At 40.9% G+C, this 20,010-nt stretch overlaps 1 long non-coding RNA gene across 3 annotated transcripts in view; it reads left to right on the top strand.

Moving 5' to 3' along the window:
- Nucleotides 1-20,010, top strand: part of LOC133641512 (uncharacterized) — a 48,068-nt gene that overhangs the window by 21,101 nt on the left and 6,957 nt on the right. The gene's annotated exons all lie outside the window — the stretch shown is intronic.

Here is a 20,010-nt window from a genome sequence, read left to right as displayed (position 1 = left end):
TGTTTCTATATGCAGTTAAGCACGATGCTATCACGTTAGCCCCGTAGCTAAAGTGTTTCGCCGATGTATTGTTGTGGAGATAAAAGTCACTGTGAATGTCCATTTCACGTTCTCGACTCTCATTTTCAAGAGGATATAGTATCCGAGGTGGTTTAAAATACAAATCCGTGATCCACAATAGGAAAAGGAGAGAGTGTGGAATCCTCTCTAGGTCGTCCTCAGACGAGCCTTCCATCGTTGCTTCCAGTCATCCCGATTCTCCATACATTTGGCCAGTTCCTTGGTACTCTGAGCTCCTGCATCCTTCTTGAGTATGTCCACGTATGTTAGTGTGGGACGTCCTCTTGACCGATGCCCATGTGTTGGTTCCCACAGTACCAATTTGCTGGCTGGCAGCTCCTGATGCCTTTGGCAGTGCCCTGCTAGTCTCATTCTTCTTACAGCAATCTTCTCGCTCACCCTTGGTATTCCCCTGTAGAGGACTCTGTTGGTTACGTGCGCACTCTTGTTGATGTTATGCACTGCACGCAGCATCCTGGTGTAGCAACCATCCAGAGACCTCCCCAGGGTTGGCTTCAGGGTCCAGCATTCGCTGCCATAGAGGAGAACGGACTCAACTGTCGCGTAGAAGAAGCTGAGTTTGATTTGGCGGGGGAGGTTGGAGCTCCATACCCTGGTCATGCCGTTCAGGGCCCTCCATGCAAGTGCCTTCCTCACTTTTAAATCCTGCTCAGTTGAGTTGACCCATCCGCCCAGGTATTTGAAGTCCTCAACTTCTTTCAGCACAGTGCCTCCTGCTGTTATCAGAGGTTGATGTTCTGGTGGAACATTGTAGGTCATGACCTCAGTTTTCTTGGCATTTAGCCTAAGGCCAACCTTGGCGCACTCTAGCTCTACCCTGTGTAGGAGTTCTTGTGCTTGTTCCACGTTGTTGGAGAGCAGACTGATGTCATCCGCATAGTCAAGGTCTGTCAGGACCACTGCCGGTTGTCGACTCGACTTCCTTGGTGTCAGCGTGAAGCCAAGTTCCTGCTCTCGCCCATTTATTGCCTTCCTGAGCGCATGATCAAGGACTATGATGAAGAGGAAGGGGGCTAGTGTATCCCCTTGTATAACTCCAGCCAGGATGTCAAACTCCTCGCTGTTGCCATCTGGGGTCACCACCCTGGCCCTTGTTCCTGCGTACATGGACTCTATTGCTCGGAGTAGGTTCGGAGGAATACTGTATGCCTTCAAGATCTTCACCATCGTGCCTCGATGTATCGAGTCAAATGCCTTTTTGAAGTCTATGAAGCATAGGACTGCAGTCAGGTTGTCCTTCCTCACCTCCTCAATCAATCTCCTAAGTGCCAAGATCTGGGCTGTAGTTGTTCGTCCTTCTCGAAAGCCGTTCTGATTTACTCTCAGGTGAGGGTCGATTGCATGCCGGACCCTGTTTAGGATCATGCGGTTGTAGACTTTCGCAGTGATACAGGTCAGGCTGATGCCTCGGTAGTTGTCTGGCTTCGAGAGGTCTCCGGATTTGGGCACTGGTACGATGTTTGATAGAGACCACATATCAGGCAGCCGATTGTGCAGCAGAGCAAGGTTGCAGAACTCTAGAATGATGTCATCAAGATCACAGTTCTTCACGACCTCTGGGGGTATGCCGTCCGGGCCAGCGCTTTTTCCCACTCTTACTGTGGCTTTTGCCCTGGCGAGCTCTCCGAGTGTGAAGGGACCATCGTTGATGTTCAGGTTTGGGAGGACTGATGGTATTTCTTCTTCCTCAGCTGCGTCTGCTGTTTCTCCCAGCAGCCTTTTGAAATGCGTGGAATCCAATGGATTCCAAGTGGAATCCAAGTGAAAATCCAAGTGAAAAACAAATGTCTTTGCTTGAAGATGTCAAGAAATGCTGACCAATGAACGATCGGTTCAACTTTTAATGATCAAGCCAATTTTTAAACACACACACACAAGTGAAAGCACAGCATACTTAGTCAACAGCCACACATGTCACAGTCAGGGTGGCCGTATAAAAACAACATTAACACAGTCACAAACATGCACCACACTGTGAACACACACCAAACAAGTAGACAAACACATTTTGGGAGAACATCCACACCGCAACACAACATAAACACAACAGAACAGATACCCAGAATCCTTTGCAACACTAACTCTTCCGGGACGCTACACAGCCCCCACCTAGCTGGGTTCGTTGTCCCCAACAGCCCATGCGTTCATCACAAAGTCCCGCAAGTGCTGAGGCAACCGGCGTCGTCGACGCCCCTCTGATGGCGGCTGGCTGCTACCACTGTCTGCAGGTAGGTCGGAAGGGGGTATTACCTCAGCATCCTCATTGCTCCCTGGGGGTATCTCCCTCTCTGGCAGAGTGGTTGACTCCAAGTGCCCCCGGCTCTGGTCCAATGGCTGGTATGGGGCCAAGCGGTCTCGGTGCAGCACCACCAGCCGGTTCCGAGGTGCCAGTCGTATCCGATAGACCACGTCGGACAACTTCTGGAGGACCTTGCAGGGTCCCACCCAGTGGCTAGTGAGCTTTGGGGAGAGTCCTTTCTTTCTCACCGGGTTGTAGACCCAGACATGCGCGCCTGGTTCAAAGTCCTGGCCTCGACTGCGGAGGTCATATGCCCGCTTCTGTTGGGCCCCAGCCTCCGTCAGGCTGGTGCGGGCAAAATCGTGGGCCTCCCGCAGCCGCTCCACAAGGTTGTAGTAGTAGTCCAGGCCCGGCGCTCCTCTCACTTCTGGTTCTGGGGCTGGGCCAAAAACCAAATCAACAGGCGTGCGTAGTTCGTGACCAAACATCAATGATGCAGGGGTGCAGCGTGTTGACTCCTGCACCGCTGTCCTGTAGGCCCAAAGAATGAGTGGGAGGTGTAAATCCCAGTCTCTCTGCCGCTTGTCGGTGAGAATGGCAAGTTGTGTGGCCAAGGTTCTATTAAAACGCTCCACCAACCCGTCGCTCTGAGGATGCAGCGGCGTGGTGCGAGTCTTTTTCACACCCAGGCGACGGCACACCTCCTGGAATACCTGGGACTCGGAGTTCCGTCCCTGGTCGCTGTGCAACTCCTCTGGAGCTCCGAATCGGCAGAACATCTCCGAAACCAATCTCTCTGCCGTTGTTGCAGCGCTCTGGTCGGGTACCGCATACGCTTCTGGCCACTTCGTGAAGTAATCCATGGCCACCAAGATGTAACGGTTTCCACTATCAGTGACCGGAAATGGGCCTAGAATGTCCACACCCACTCGTTCCATGGGGGCCCCCACCTGGAACTGCTGTAGGGGAGCATGGGAGCGGCGTGTGGGGCCTTTCTTTGCTGTGCATGCATCACAGCGGTGGACGTGCATCTCCACGTCACGGCGACAGCCCGGCCAGTAAAAACGCTGCCTCAGTCGGAGCAAGGTCTTGGTCACTCCAAAATGGCCAGTCCCTGGGAAGCCATGCATCACTTCGAGGACCTGAGGCCGCAGCACACGGGGCACCACGAGTTGGAGGGCAGCATGTTGTCCTGTCGGAGCTTCCCAGCGACGATACAGCAGGTCGCGAGACAACAGGAGGCTGTCCCACTGGGAGTACAGTGCTTTGGTCTCAGTATCCAAGTGGAATCCAATGAGCCAGCTTGTACCTAAGTTACGGTCAGAGCGAAAAAAGATATGTCTTGCACTGCATTCTAGCCCTTCACTCTAACGTTCCTCATCCACAAATCTTTCATCCTCGCTCAAATTAATGGGGTAATCGTCGCTTTCTCGGTCCGAATCGCTCTAGCTGCATTGAAAACAATGGGGAAATGTGAGGAGCCTTTCAACCTTTGACGTCACGCTACTTCCGGTACAGGCAAGGTTTTTTTTATCAGCGACCAAAAGTTGAGAACTTTATCGTCAATGTTCTCTACTAAATCCTTTCAGCAAAAATATGACAATATCGCGAAATGATCAAGTATGACACATAGAATGGATCTGCTATCCCCGTTTAAATAAAAAAATTTCATTTCAGTAGGCCTTTAACGCACATTTCTTTTAATGGCACTATTTTGACCATCGGTCCATAGTGCAGTAGCGTTCCAGCTAATGTTGAGCCATGAACAAGAAGCAGAAATGGAGAAAGGAAAGTGTGCCCACAGATTTCCACTGGATACGAAACGGCCGCGGAACGGCCCCCGCACGGCTGCGGACTGCTCCTGTTTTTATTCAAGACAATGTGTCCTTTTCCACCGCCTGCGGAACATCACCAACATGCCTTTGATGATCCGCCTTCCAGCGCTAAATGTACTCAGTACTTCTATATTTGCCGGACGCCACAACAAATCCATTCAATTGAGCTAAAATCTGCTCGTATTGGACAGAAAGTCATGCACCAACACAGAATAAATTATCTGGTTTACTTTCAAAATAAAATACTCAGTTTTAAAGGTGGATCGTATTTTGCACTTTGAAACGTCCTAATGGGTGGCGCCGGACATTAAGTCAACTTGTAAAAAGTAATTTTACCTCGTTGACACAAACGGACGAGGACTTGCTGATTCTGGAGGTCCAAAATTAAAGAATAATCTACAGGCATATCCTGGGGCAGTTATATGGGGATATGTGGGCCTGTGTCATACCAGCTGATACGGGGACCAGGAAAGCAAAAGAGCGGTTTGTTGTGACACTCTCGCCAGGGACGATGTTACTGTTGTATTGTTGCTTGCTTCAAAAAAATAAGTTTTTTATCAAGGCAAAACTGTTGTCGGTGTTGTCGTTCAGCACCTGTTAGAAAAGGCAGCACCAAGTTTATTTGCTTCTGCTCCAGCAAGAGTCGTAGTTGGGGCAACATTAATGTTACGGCTGCTGAAGCATTGGTTATTGGTAGCTTGTTGACAATGAGTTAGAACTTCAAATTTTACAAGGCAGTGATCGGACATTACTTTAATGTACCGAAGTACCATAACTTTGGAGGTGGTGACACCCCGGACAAGGACTAGGTCTATCGTATTACCATTGCGATGCGTGGGTTGATTTATTATTTGTGTGAGACCACAGCTATCAATTATAGTGTGGAGCGCCACGCACGGAGGGTCTGATGGGATATTTTATCTGGATATTAAAATCCACATTATAATTATATTATCTGCGTGCATCACTGGATCAGCAACAAATTCTGAAAATTCACTGATAAAGTCCGAATAGGGCCCAGATGGGGCAATCGATAACAGCCAGATGCAGAGGTAGCAGTGTGACAGACCTCATAGTAAGCACCTCAAATGATTTATATTCATTACTTAGGTTGGAGCTAAAGTTAAGGTTTTCATTGGATATTAGTGCGGCGACTCCACCCCTTTTAAGGGGACGGGCAATATGTGCACTCGTAGTTAAGAGGAGATGCCTCGTTCAGTGGGAAAAATGTATCTGGTTTTAGCAAAGTCCCACTGAGACCAATGACGTTAGGATTGTTGTCCCTAATGACCTCATTAACTAATAACATTTTGGGAGACAATGATTTGATGTTTAAAAAGCCCATATTATAGGTAGTGGGCTGTTTTGAGGCATTTTTGTTAATGGGATCCGTAGTACTGATGTTAATAACGTTACGTCTATTTTGCGCAGTGCGCTTTAAATCATTTTGATCACATCTAGAAATTGATATGATGGGGATCTTGAGATTATTTGCTGCTTGGTGCTGCGAGAGATTTAACACGTCATAATTTGCCACCTCAGTAGAATGCATGTCCACCTCTGGCACAGTCACTGCAGGAAAAAACATTATGTGAGTTATGTATTATTCTATGATAAATGGTGTGCAGGAATTGTCCAGCCTGGCGCTGGTCAGTTCTATCTTAACGGACTCCTCACCCGGACTAACAGGCACTGTAATTGCCTTTGTCCCAGCTTGCTCTAGTGTAGTTAGCCAAGTGTGACTCAAAAAGTAATCTATAATTTTGGAAAGAGTGATGGCGCCTTCCCGATGAGGGTGAAGGCCGTCCCTCCTCAGCAAAAAGGGTTTGCCCCAGAAAGAGGGCCAATTGTCAATAAACCTTAGTCCTTGTTCTCTACAAAAACTAGCCAGCCACTTGTTAATAAGCAAGACTAATCTGCTATACCTCTCATCATTGCCTTTCGCAGGCAGGTTGATATATATATATATATATATATATATATATATATATATATATATATATATATATATATATATATATATATATATATATATATATATATATATATATATATATATATATTAATACAGTGGTTCTTAACCATAGGGCATCCAAAAAATATCTATCTCAAATGTGGTGCGTATGGGCCGCAGCGGTACTCTGTTGTAATACACTTTTCCACCACTTGTGGCAGTAAAGACAATCTCAAACAAACAGAAGAAGTCTGGAACTAAAGTCTCAAGAAGTTTTTTGAGCACAAAAATTATGACTGAAGCGTTGAAGCTGTATTTTCATTTGCACTTAAATTTCATTGACAGTTTAGTTAAGAAACATATTCATTATTAATTTAGTTTATTTTAGCACAACATAATTGTATGGAAATATATTTTCATCAGTTAGTTATGAGTACCTTCTTATGCAGTATATTTGATTGGGACTTATTTTTCTAATTAGCCTGACCTAAGGCTAAGTTTTTTTAAATAAATATTGGTGATTAACACGTTTCCATATCATTTGGCATGGTTGTAAACTGTAGGTAGGTTAGACATAATTATTGTATATGATTAAAATCAAGAGTAAGACGACTAATTCAGTCTCTTTGTAGTGGAAAAGCTTAAGAACCCCTGTATTAATATTAGAGATGTCCGATAATATCGGCCGATAAATGCTTTAAAATGTAATATCGGAAATTATCGGTATCGTTTTTTTTATTATCGGTATCGTTTAAAAAAAAAAAAAGTTTTATTTTTTTATTTAATCAACATAAAAAACACAAGATACACTTACAATTAGTGCACCAACCCAAAAAACATTCCTCCCCCATTTACAGTCATTCACACTCATTCACACAAAAGGGTTGCTTCTTTCTGTTATTAATATTCTGGTTCCTACATTATATATCAATATATATCAATACAGTCTGCAAGGGATACAGTCCGTAAGCACACATGATTGTACGTGCTGCTGGTCCACTAATAGTATTAACCTTTAACAGTTAATTTTACTCATTTTCATTAATTACTAGTTTCTATGTAACTGTTTTTATATTGTTTTACTTTCTTTTTTATTCAAGAAAAAGTTTTTAATTTATTTATTTTATTTTATTGTATTATTTTTTAAAAAAAGGACCTTATCTTCACCATACCTGGTTGTCCAAATTAGGCATAATGATGTGTTAATTCCACGACTGAATATATCAGTATCGGTTGATATCGGTATCGGTAATTAAGAGTTGGACAATATCGGATATCGGCAAAAAAGCCATTATCGGACATCCCTAATTAATATACTTAATACTTCCAAGTATCGGTGATTATATATTGATTGATTGATTAAGAATCAGATGATCTGAGTGATGGGGCAGGACAATACAAGCTTTTGCTTCTTCCTGCTCCTTTTCGGACACACACACACAGAGGTTGCACGGTGAATGATAGCGAAAGTAAAATTCCAAATCAGGTGCCCTCCCACGACCCCCCATGTTGTATTTCAGCCTTTCCGTACATTGCATAGGATTAATGTGAACCTGCAGACGTAAACACTGTTCTTTCTCATTAATGAGCTGTGTGGCCCCGGCTCTGGAGTATGTTTTGTGCACTTTTCATTATGGAGTCCTTGTTCTGCACCCTCACCTTATCCAACCCCCCTGTCAATCAAACATCACGACTGAGCCTGCATGACCGCCAGGCAGCAATGAAAGCCAATAGTTCTCAGTGGCCCCTTTGCCTTCCTCACTCTTCTCGTTCTCACCTTCTCAGCTGCCCCAAAGCCACCAAAATCTGCTCAAGTCACATGTGTGCCCGTTTCACTTTCTGTCAATCAGGGCTGGTTTGCACCTGCACATTTTAAGGAGGACTGCTATCATGCAAACATTGATTTAGTTCCGCATTTGTCCTTTCAGCAGGTGGGGAATAAACATGAGTCACGTTGGAGTGGGAAGTGACTGTCCAACAAGAAGGAGGCAATGTGTGTGGGTGGTATCCACAGCAATGTGGGAGTTGTTCCTCCCAGCAGGGCTGCGTCGCCTTTAATTGAAGTAGTTGTGGCATCATTACCTTATTTACTCAAACGTCCCTGTAGACAAAAAGAGCAAGCATCAAGCTGGAAGTTTAATTTGTTTAGCCGGCAAGTGAACGTGGAGATAAACTCCTCAAGGAAGCACCTGCAACTTGAGCCTTTTTAAAAACAAGCTAAACATTTTGCACATGCTAGTGTGCCCGTGACCGTCTAAACACGGAAATGTGCAACTCTTTCCAAAATGGAGGACGTGCAAATGCATCGGAAAGTTGGGTCCTTTTGCACAATATACAAATGACATTGCATCGCACTTCCAATATTGCAGCTTTTATATATTTTTCTCACTTATTCTACAATTTTTTTTTTTGTCCAAAATTAAGTATTTTCAGTAAGGATGTAACGATAAATTTCACCAATTATTTGATGTGATTCAGAATTTGCCGATACGATCTGAAAACGATTCAGTGAGTTGAAATTGATTCAGTAATTTTTCCAACAACAAAATTCAATCGGTGTGACTGTGAAATAAATAGTGGACACTGTATCGTCATATTGGAATAAAGTGCAAACAACACTTTAGTTTGAATAAATGGGACCTAAATCAATAACGGAGCAGCATCTCCTCATCCGGAAACAACCACAAATGTGTCCCGTGAAAAACCGTCCGACCGGAACTCTTAATAACTAAAGTTCCTTGGGTGAATGATATAAACTCACTACGCCGGTATGTTTTAGCGCTTTCATGGCGAGTTTACTGACAGATATAAGAAATAACTTTACACTACTTTATATTAGAAATGGCAACAGTGGAGGATGAATGTCCCATAACAAGAAGATAGAGAAAAAGAAGAAGCTTATCAACTACGTCGTTGGTACGGACTACAAAGGCGGATGCGTGCAATTTTTCAGAATTTACGCAGATCCCAAATACAGATCAGCAGGTACCAGAAGGTAAGAAAAGTTTATTTTGCATAATATTGCGAAACAAAACGGCAGTTATGTCTTACCTTATACACACACCATAATAATACTTGTATGTTTAATGCGCCGACAATCCACCAAGCGGAGCGGCTTCATAGCTTACTAAAATCATACTAAAACATTTTGAAAGATTTTTGAGCGCCGTGTGTAATGTTCTATATTTTCTGTGGAACATATAAAATGTTGGTGTTGTTTACTTGAGTCATATTGCCATCATACGTCTTACCACGTATCTCTTATGTTTGACATCCACTGGTCACACTTATCATTACACCATGTACCAAATAAAATTGCTTCGAGGTCAGTGAGCAAAACCAGAATTATTCCGTACATTAGGCGCACCGGGTTAGGAGGCGCACTGTCGAGTTTTGAGGAAAAAAAAAGATTTTAAGTGCGCCTTAAAGTTTGAAAAATACGGTAACAAGAGGAAACATTTTCTGCTCACATTTTCAACATTCAAGCAATTTGCTACAAAAGTAAAGTAACCAACATTTCAAGAGTAAATGTACCTGTTAAATGAAGTTTCCCGACCCGATCATACAGTATCTGTTCTCCACTCTGGTGTCGCCGATGACTGACAGTGTCCCAGGTGTGCAGAGCCATGTACGTCTCCTTATCCCGGTTGATAGTGTTGGCTCATCGCTTCATAATTTCCATAGCCTCCTTCATCCATCTTCTTTCTCATGAAATTGATTCTCCTTGTGCTCCAGAAGTCAGTGTGTCAACGTAACTCGCTCCGCTGTCACTTCTGTTGTGTCGGCCACGTCTTTTGTGGCTTAAAGTTGTGTTGTGGCTTTATATTATGTTATGTTGTTTGTCTTTCTTGTGGCTTTTGAAAACGTGCTGTTGCTGAAAGTTTCTGTGTTACAATTTATGATATCGTCTTGTGACGTTTGCGTTTGTTGTGACCACCGTAACTATCCGCCATTTTTGTTTTGATGACAACACAGGCGGGCAGACAGACTTAACGTTTAACGCCCTTATCATTAAAAGGGCTAAACATAATATAAAGTCTGCCGTTCTTAAATAAAATGTTTTCCTTTTTCTAGTATCGATAAAATCGATATGTTCCCTTTTTAAAACGATCTTGGATCAATACCTATCTTCTGGAAGGCAAACTTGCCGAGCACAGATCGATATACTTGACATTTAGGAATATAAACCGATCTATAGCAGTGGTTCTCACATTTTTTTCACCAAATACCACCTCAGAAAATACTTGACTCTCCAAACACCACCATAATGACATTAAAATACAGTAGTGTAATAGGCCTAAGTATTCATTAAAAACAAGTTTTTTTTTAACAAGAATATTTAATTTATAATATTATTATTATTATAATATTATAATATATGTTATATTATAATATTATAATATATAATATTATTATAATTTATGGACAGAATTTCTAGGCGCAGTCAAGGCGTTGAGGGGATCAGGTTTGGTGGCTGCAGGATTAGGTCTCTGCTTTTTGCAGATGATGTGGTCCTGATGGCTTCATCTGGCCAGGATCTTCAGCTCTCGCTGGATCGGTTCGCAGCCGAGTGTGAAGCGACTGGGATGAGAATCAGCACCTCCAAGTCCGAGTCCATGGTTCTCGCCCGGAAAAGGGTGGAGTGCCATCTCCGGGTTGGGGAGGAGACTCTGCCCCAAGTGGAGGAGTTCAAGTACCTAGGAGTCTTGTTCACGAGTGGGGGAAGAGTGGATCGTGAGATCGACAGGCGGATCGGTGCGGCGTCTTCAGTAATGCGGACGCTGTATCGATCCGTTGTGGTGAAGAAGGAGCTGAGCCGGAAGGCAAAGCTCCCAATTTACTGGTCGATCTACGTTCCCATCCTCACCTATGGTCATGAGCTTTGGGTTATGACCGAAAGGACAAGATCACGGGTACAGGCGGCCGAAATGAGTTTCCTCCGCCGGGTGGCGGGGCTCTCCCTTAGAGATATGGTGAGAGGCTCTGCCATCCGGGGGGAGCTCAAAGTAAAGCCGCTACTCCTCCACATCGAGAGGAGCCAGATAAGGTGGCTCGGGCATCTGGTCAGGATGCCACCCGAACGCCTCCTTAGGGAGGTGTTTAGGGCATGTCCAACCGGTAGGAGGCCACGGGGAAGACCCAGGATACGTTGGGAGGAGCTGGACGAAGTGGCTGGGGAGAGGAAAGTCTGGGCTTCCCTGCTTAGGCTGCTGCCCCCGCGACCCGACCTCGGATAAGTGGAAGAAGATGGATGGATGGATGGAAGTATATTTAATATTTTTGGCCACTGTAACAATAGACACAGTTTGAACACTGTGTTTGAATATAGGAAAATAAAACACTGTACTTTAATCAAGTGATTATTTGGCGCACCAATAGTGGTACACTACCACAATTTGAGAATCACTGATCTATCGATCAATCGTTACACTCCTAAGTTTTCAGGCATTAAAATGGCTAAATAAACTAAAAATATCAATAGTACAGTATGATTAATCACTAGAGCAGGGTTTCTTAATCTTTTTGACGTCGGTGCCCAACTTTTACACTACAGAGGGGTCCGGGGCCTGCTCAAATATTAACACTAAATTAGTAATCTTACTCTTGATTTTATTCATGTTCCATAATAAATAATTATTATTTATTTAACACTGAAGGTCAAGCTGATAACAAAAATAATAATTACACGTAGTAAAAAAAACATGGTCATTTGCCAGTTAGAAACTACGCTACGAGTTGCAAATTAAAGCTTGGTGAGTCACGCCATGAGCTTCACTGATGCTATTATTTCAATTTATAGGAATATTAATCAACATTTAATAAAGTGTAAACCATTTTTCAAAGTTTATTATTTTGTTAGCACAGTTGAATGTGATGCATAGCGCCATTATATGAGCCCGGGAAGTATGTGACTGGTGGGAAAAAGGGAGCTCTTGATGGTGGCAGCTGTTTAAATGAGATGAGACTGTTGACTTTAAAAAAGTGCCTCTCGCATTCTTGTCTGCTGTCCTTCCTTCTTGTTACATTTGACCAAACCCTCGGTTTCGGTAAGTTACCTTTTTGAGTGATTTAAAACAGCGGCTTTTAACCTTTTGGGCCTCAAGGCGCAACGTTTCCACTACAGGAACCCGCCCACTCAAATAATAACACTGAATTAGTAATTTTACTCTTGATTTGAATTGTATTCAATAATTGTCGCTAACCTACATATTTATTTAACACAAACCGTAGGCTTAGGTCAGGCTGATTAGAAAAAGGAGTACAAACCAAATATACTGCATTAGAAGACACTCATTAATAGCTGACAAAAATACATTTGCATACAATTATGTTGTGCTAAAATAAAAAACTAATTGAAAATATAGCTTCACCACCTTAACCATAATTTTGCGCTTAAGTAGGCTGACCATATTCTGAAATCCCAAAAAGAGGACACATATATGCGTGCCAAGGCGGGCAGCACGCCAAGGCCGGGACTTGGTGAAAATTTGCCAATGATACTCGAACTTGCTTTATAAATAATATTTTTTTTTAAATAAAGCATTTTTTCTCCTCTGTTGACAGCAGTGTTGGGGCTAGGAATTTTCAAAATGGGTTCCCAGGGACCCCATCAAGTCATAAAAATGGGGTCCCACAGTATATTTTTGGGGTCCCACTTTTTTGTAAGCGTTTTGAAAAAAAAAGATACACGTATGCATTATCCTGTTATATCTCACATTCTATATTGTGTTTTGGAAAAAGGTTGTCATAAACGTTACTTAATTCATTTTAAAAAATAATACAAAAGAAAACAAATGTGTATACATATGTAAATGTATTCAGTTATAAACATTCATTCACTTTCTTCTTTCCTTCATGGATCTAAACTTTACCACTGCTGGTAGTTTGTTCTATGTTTTTATTTAATAAGTTGTAGGTGTATTTATTTCAGTATAAAAGTGTAAAAAGTGCTTTGCTTGGGTCATGAAAGGATGATAATGGTGTGCCAGGGCATACATACATTTTATATTTAACGCTTAAATCTCTGGAGTCTACATCAACTTCAGATCTATTCCTCATTTCAAAATGTTTTAGTTTTTTTATGTTGTTTTTTTGTTTGTTTGTTTTTCGCCCTTTTTTGTCAAACAAAACTATGTTTTTTATGGCAAACACACAAAATATGCAAAATCTTCCACCAAAAATATTTTTCAAAGTGGAATATTTCATTTAAAGTAATGGGAACCTTTGATAGGTCAATAATTCATAATAACATTGATTTTGATTCAATATTATGTTTTGAGCAATGACCGTTTGAAAGAAAAAAAACAGCTTTGTTTTATTAGTCAACATTGCAACTTTTTCTAAATTACATTTCACCTTTAAGCTTTTTTATTTCACTTTTGTTATGTTTTTGTTCATTTTAATAGTATTTTTAGAATGTGCCGTGGGCCTTTAAAACATTAGCTGTGGGCCACAAATGGTAAAAAAAAAAAATAATAATCTGCGTCCTCTCTGATTTCAATGCGTTAAAAAAACACAAAAAGTGCGTTAACGCCAACACTGCTTGACAGTATAACAAAATAAGTCACACTTATATTCTGAAACATTCACAGTTTTGGAAAAAAAAGTGCAGAGGTAGAAATATTCAAAATAACCTCTTGCATATAATGTAAACATAAATAATGCCTCAAAATAAGTTAATTAAATTTAAACAAAAAACAGCAGACGAGCTCTCGCCCTGCGTAGCTGTTTTGTGCTTTGTAGTGCGGATATGGGCTTGTAGATCGTTGGCCCCTTTATTTGCCACAGATACATACAGTACGTTGCTGCTTTGCACACAGTGCATTCTGCTTCCCATGTGTCACAGCCAGGACGAAAACACAAATACTTTTCCCGCAAATCATCCGTGAAGTTGCATTTACCTTTTAGGCATTTCTTGTTCTCATGTCTCTCTCCACTCACTAGCTCTCTGGCTCTGTGTCTCTGCCCCTCCCTCACGAATGTTTCTGCGTGCGCGCACCTTCAGTTTTTTTTTTTAACCCCTTCTTACCTTAACCCTGGACGTACATTGAAAATACACGCAACCCTAATTCAAAATGCCGGACATTTGAGGCATTTAAGAAACCCCGCCCGGACACCCCCGCAAAAGAGGACATGTCCGGGGAAAAGAGGACGTATGGTCAGCCTAGCTTAAGAAACTTCTCTCTGACTGGACATTGTCATTACTACCCCAAGTGGTAGAAACGTGTATTACAACTGAGTACCGCTGCGGCCCATATGGACCACAGCTGAGAAACTGATATTTTTGGCGGCCCTTTAGTAGTTAGGAAACACCCGCTAAAGGATGGATGGATGGATGGATGGATGGATGGAGACCAAACCAATTTGAGCACGTTGTTCAGTAATGTGGCGTGGCCACTGATTGGCTCAGCCTCAGGCAGCATTACTATGTCGCAGTGGTCCTCAAACTTTTTTCCACCAAGTACCACCTCAGAAAACACTTGGGTCTCTAAGTACCACCACAATGACAACATTAAAATACAGTAGTGTAGTAAAATAAGACAGAGGTTTTATTTAACAAGTATATATAATGTTTGGCCGCTTTAACATTACACACAGTTTAAACAGTAACACTGTGTTTGAATATAGGAAAATAAAACACTAATCACCTTATTAAGTGATTATTTGGCGTACCACTAGTTGACTGTTATATTGGATTTAAAGAGTTTAAAGCTGACTAATGTCTAGAGGGCTCTCACAATGTTGAAAAACGTATTTAGAAGGCGGTGAACTGTTTTTATGCTGTAATCATGAAACTATTGGATTTCAAACGAATGATTCCTACTTTGCGGAAATTCATTTATCACCATTTAACAATGATAAACAAGAAACAACCGTACTTTTAGGCATCTTTGCTTTTTTTAAATTGTGAGTATCCTATACAACTCCATGAAAACGTCTACAACTTTTGACTTTTTATGAATATGTTCATGCTGCACATAAATAAATGTGTTTGTCCATATGTGACCTGCATCATAACTTTTCTTATTGGTGTGAACAGTACAGTTCCAATTTTTTCAAATCTGACCTAAACCTCTTCATACGTGTCCATAAATCCGATATTTACATGATGCAACTGCAGTCTGGAAGCTGGACCCGTTTATCTCACCTATACGGTACGTCACCCAGAGGTGTCACAATCGTCATCATTTCAAAATAGACTGTCAGTTGCGAAAACTCATGTCAATATCTCACCACTCCTGGCTCTGAGTCCACACACGCACGTCGTCGGAATAGATTTGACAAAAAATGCCCCACAAACTGCAAGGGCCAAAATGATGTCCCTCTTTGTTGGTAAAGGACCAAAAGCTTCCAGATGACCAACATTTCACTGACAAGTTCTTTTTATGTATTTTTTGCTCCTGAAAATTAATCTGTCAGTCATTTTCCATAATATCAATTTGTTTTTGAGTAATTGGTAGATAACTAACTGTACTTGGGACGCCCCCTTTCCATCGGCAGACTCGATATATTGCCCCCCCACCCCTTGGTGTGACATCAACTATAGAACCGGAGCCCATTTCCCCACATAGACAAAGTTACTGTTACAAATGACTTCTCCCAAAAAGTAATTTAGTAACTCGGTTACCTCATTGTAAAAGTAATTAGTTACTCGGCAAAGTAACCGGGACGTTATTTTTTACGCTATTATGTTTGTTTATATCTTTAATGTCAAAAATGTGTTTATATTACCTGATTGAGGAATAAAAACATTATATACATTTGGCATTTATCTGGACTCATCAGATTGCAGTGGGCCATATGATATGCATGGATATAAAAACGTATGAAAAATTAAATATTGCATAAAGTAACAACATTAGTGAAAGTGTAAACTTATGTAAAAAGACACCATGGATCATTTGGTCTCTAAGTAGTGCAATTCTCTGCACGTGTATATGAAAATACATCCTGAAAGAACTTTAGATAAAACTGTTAGCAAGTATAAATGACAAATAAATGACATCCATTCAAGCAAAACGTTTAAAACGTTCCTGTATGACATTCTGACAAAAAAAATGGCATTTGTGTACAAATATTGGGGTCTTCTTCTAAACCAATTTTAAAAATGCAGGCACGTAATCACCTGTGATTCATCTACATTCCAAAATGTGATGAATCTAAATAAAAAATTAACATTACACACAGTTTGAACAGTAACACTGTCTTTGGATTTATGACCGTTAGCACGGGGGTCAGCGACCCGCAGCTCTAGAGCCACATGCGGCTCTTTAGCGGCGCCCTGGTGGCTCCATGGAGCTTTTTAAAAAATGTATGCAAATGGAAAAAAATTGGGCGAAAAATGTTTGTTGTAATATGGTTTGTGTAGGAGGACAAACACGACACAAACCTTCCTAATTGTTAGAAAGCCCACCATTTAATAGGTTTGTGTTTATGCTTCACTGATGATAACTTTCTCCAACGCTGCCACAGAAAGACGTGTTTTATGCGGTTCTTGAACTCACCATAATGTGGACTGTGACGCAACAGTTAGTTTACATGTAAAATCCTCCACTCCTTCTTTGTCTCATTTTGTCCACCAAACGTTTTATCCTGTGCGTGAATGCACAAAGGTGAGTTTTGTTGATGTTATTGACTTGGAGTGCTAATTAGACATATTTGGTCACTGCATTACTGCAAGATAATTGATGCTAGCATACTATTTAGGCTATCTGTATGTACATATTGCATCATTATGCCTAGTTTGTAGCTATATTTGAGCTCATTTAATTTCCTTTACTTTTATCCTCTTTTTATTTTATTTGCATGTCTCATGACACATTATGTGTATGTAATATTGGCTGCATTTCTGATAGTTGTTTGTGCGCCATTTTGTTCCAGACCACAGCAAACATTACACAGCTTGCAAAGATTGTAATAAATCCATTAGAAGAAGACAGCCTGCCGTTTCCTTTAACTTGGACACGCACATCTATACTTTTGGCCATTCTAAGACAGTCATTTCCAGGAGTTATCTCACTTTCTGAGAAGTTTTACCAATGTTTTCCAATGTTGTAAAAATGTGTAGAATAAATATTACATTTCAACATTTCTGTCAACAAAGATTTGCGTCAGCCTGCGACACAGTCATTTTGATAGTAGGCTAATACAGCTAATTAACCACTTACATCATGTGTCGTCTTCATTATAACACTTATTTAAGACTTAATTTTTTGCGGCTCCAGACCGATTACTTTTTTGGATTTGTGATCAAATATGGCTCTTTAAACATTTTGGGTTGCTGACCCCTGGGTTAGCAGCAGCAGCAGCAAGTGTGAGGTTCGATTCAAGTTTCTTCAGGCAGACCTGGATAAACGCTTTTTTCCTGGACATAACGTGCATTTTACATAAACATTCTTGCCTTTTATTTTAATGAGCGAAAAGTAGTGCTTGTACATTCAGTTTGAGGACGTTACCTTTGAATTTCCCTGGCTTAGGTAGCTAGAGCAAAGTGGTCTTGTTGTGTGTCAGTCAGAGCGTGCAGTGAGACAGCGTGAGCAGGACATGATCCGCACACCTAGACAATCATCATCATCACATTTACAACCGAGTCATCATCACCACCCCTGCTCTCTATCCAGGCAACTGATGTGTGACCTGACACCTTGCGCTTCATTCAACCAAACTGTAGTAACGAGCCACTTCAAATTCTTAGTAACGGAAAATGGGGTTGCAACAATGGGAACAGTAATTCATTAGATTACTAGTTACTAAAAAAAATAACGCTGTTAGTAACACAGTTATACTCTAACGCAGTTACAACCAACACTGATAGACAGTGTGGAAAAAGACACTTAAAACTATTATTTCCATCACTTAATTGCATGTTATTGTCACCATGGTACACAATCACTTCAAAACTGATATGGTTTTCATTATGAACCAAAATGAATACGAAAGAATCAGCATTTGCGGATTTACCTGCTCTTCCATAAACACCACACCCTGTGTTTCATCTTAAAGAAAACATCAGTAGAAGAAGACACAAAATAGAATACTCGCGGGGTACCTACTTTTTTAGTGTTTTTGAGCATCAGGTCCGCTCTTCTTTCTGTTTTTTCGCAGGTTCTGGCTCAGTCTTTCTCCCATCGAGGGTGCTACTAATTTTTGGGATCACATTTGCCTTGAGTCTTTTAAATGTTTCCCATCCAAAGTAACATCGCTGCAAATTACACTACTCTCGCTTGGTCTGTACTAGAGACGATAAAGGCTTTAAAATGTAATATCGGAAATGATCTGTATCGTTTTTTTTATTATCGGTATCGTTTTTTTTGTTGTTGTTTTTTTAAAAATTAAATCAACATAAAAAACACAAGATACACTTACAATTAGTGCACCAACCCAAAAAACCTCCTTCCCCCATTTACACTCATTCACACTCATTCACACAAAAGGGTTGTTTCTTTCTGTTATTAATATTCTGGTTCCTACATTATATATGAATATATATCAATACAGTCTGCAAGGGATACAGTCCGTAAGCACACATGATTGTGCGTGCTGCTGGTCCACTAATAGTACTAACCTTTAAAAGTTAATTTTACTCATTTTCATTAATTACTAGTTTCTATGTAACTGTTTTTATTTGTTTTACTTTATTTTTTATTCAAGAAAAAGTTTTTAATTTATTTATCTTATTTTATTTAATTATTTTTAAAAAAAAGGACCTTATCTTCACCATACCTGGTTGTCCAAATTAGGCATAATAATGTGTTAATTCCACGACTGTATATATCGGTATCGGCTGATATCGGTATCTGTAATTAAAGAGTTGGACAATATCGGATATCGGCAAAAAGCCATTATCGGACATCCCTAGTCTGTATCATTCTGCTCCAGTCTATTTGAGTGGAGAGGTCCATACTTTCCTCATGTTGCCATCATTTGGAAATGTATGCAGGCTGACCCCTTCTTTAGTTATACTTCTACAGCCTGCAGCCATGCATCCGGCAGGCATATTTGTTAATTCATTCAAATTATTTGTGTAAATATTGTGATTCAGGGTACAGATGCTAGTAAAACACAAACTATATGAAATTGCCCGCAGTCTTCTGTAGGTGATGTCAGCAGGCAGATGCAGGGTCATCCACATTTTGAAGTAAAAGTGGGTGTTCCAAAATGTGCTGAAACTTGTTACAAAACAAGTCTAAAATTATTGCTGTGTCTGTTTGGGGGAATTTTTACCTGTAGACATCATTTTTAGGTCTAAAATGATTACATTACTGACATTTTTATGCAACAAAATAAATGACTCTGGTTGCACAAAATCCTTAAAATTGCCAGAAAAGTGCCAGGACTGAGGCCTATACACATTGGAGCCATTTTTAATTCCGTAAACACATTGCAGCGCATGTGAAGTTGTGTTTCGTGCACATGCGGACGTATTTAGTTATTGTAGACGTCGCTTTTTTTTCTGGTAATGTAAACGACAACATTTGCGAGTGAATTTTAACCACAAATCTGAATTGAGCTTCATACCCTGCAGTGTGAACATGGTCTATAGATAATTTTTGTGTAAACTGAACTTTAGCAGGAATGATCATGACTGGTCAATGCAATAAAGTAAAACACAACTTTGACTTTGACCACTTTCACTCACCAATGATGTTCTGACCTGGCGGCACAAAGCATAAGCCAGCGTGTGTTTGCTAACCACAAAGTCTCCTGGGATCAATAAGGGTGTGACCGTTCTTTACCTTTTGTCTGACCCGTGCAAAAAAAGCTTGCTGGACGTCTTTTTAATGAGGGAAATATGATTTTTTTTTGTATACAGTAACAATATAAATGTATTGTTTGAAGTTACTTCTTTAAGTAGACATCTAAGAATATAATAATGCTGACTTTCGGTTTAAGTTAATCTT

The sequence above is a fragment of the Entelurus aequoreus genome, linkage group LG24 (assembly GCF_033978785.1).
Source record: "Entelurus aequoreus isolate RoL-2023_Sb linkage group LG24, RoL_Eaeq_v1.1, whole genome shotgun sequence".
In the NCBI taxonomy this organism is placed as follows: domain Eukaryota; kingdom Metazoa; phylum Chordata; class Actinopteri; order Syngnathiformes; family Syngnathidae; genus Entelurus; species Entelurus aequoreus.
Note: the sequence above shows the minus strand (reverse complement) of the source record. Positions and strands in the feature narration are given on the sequence as shown.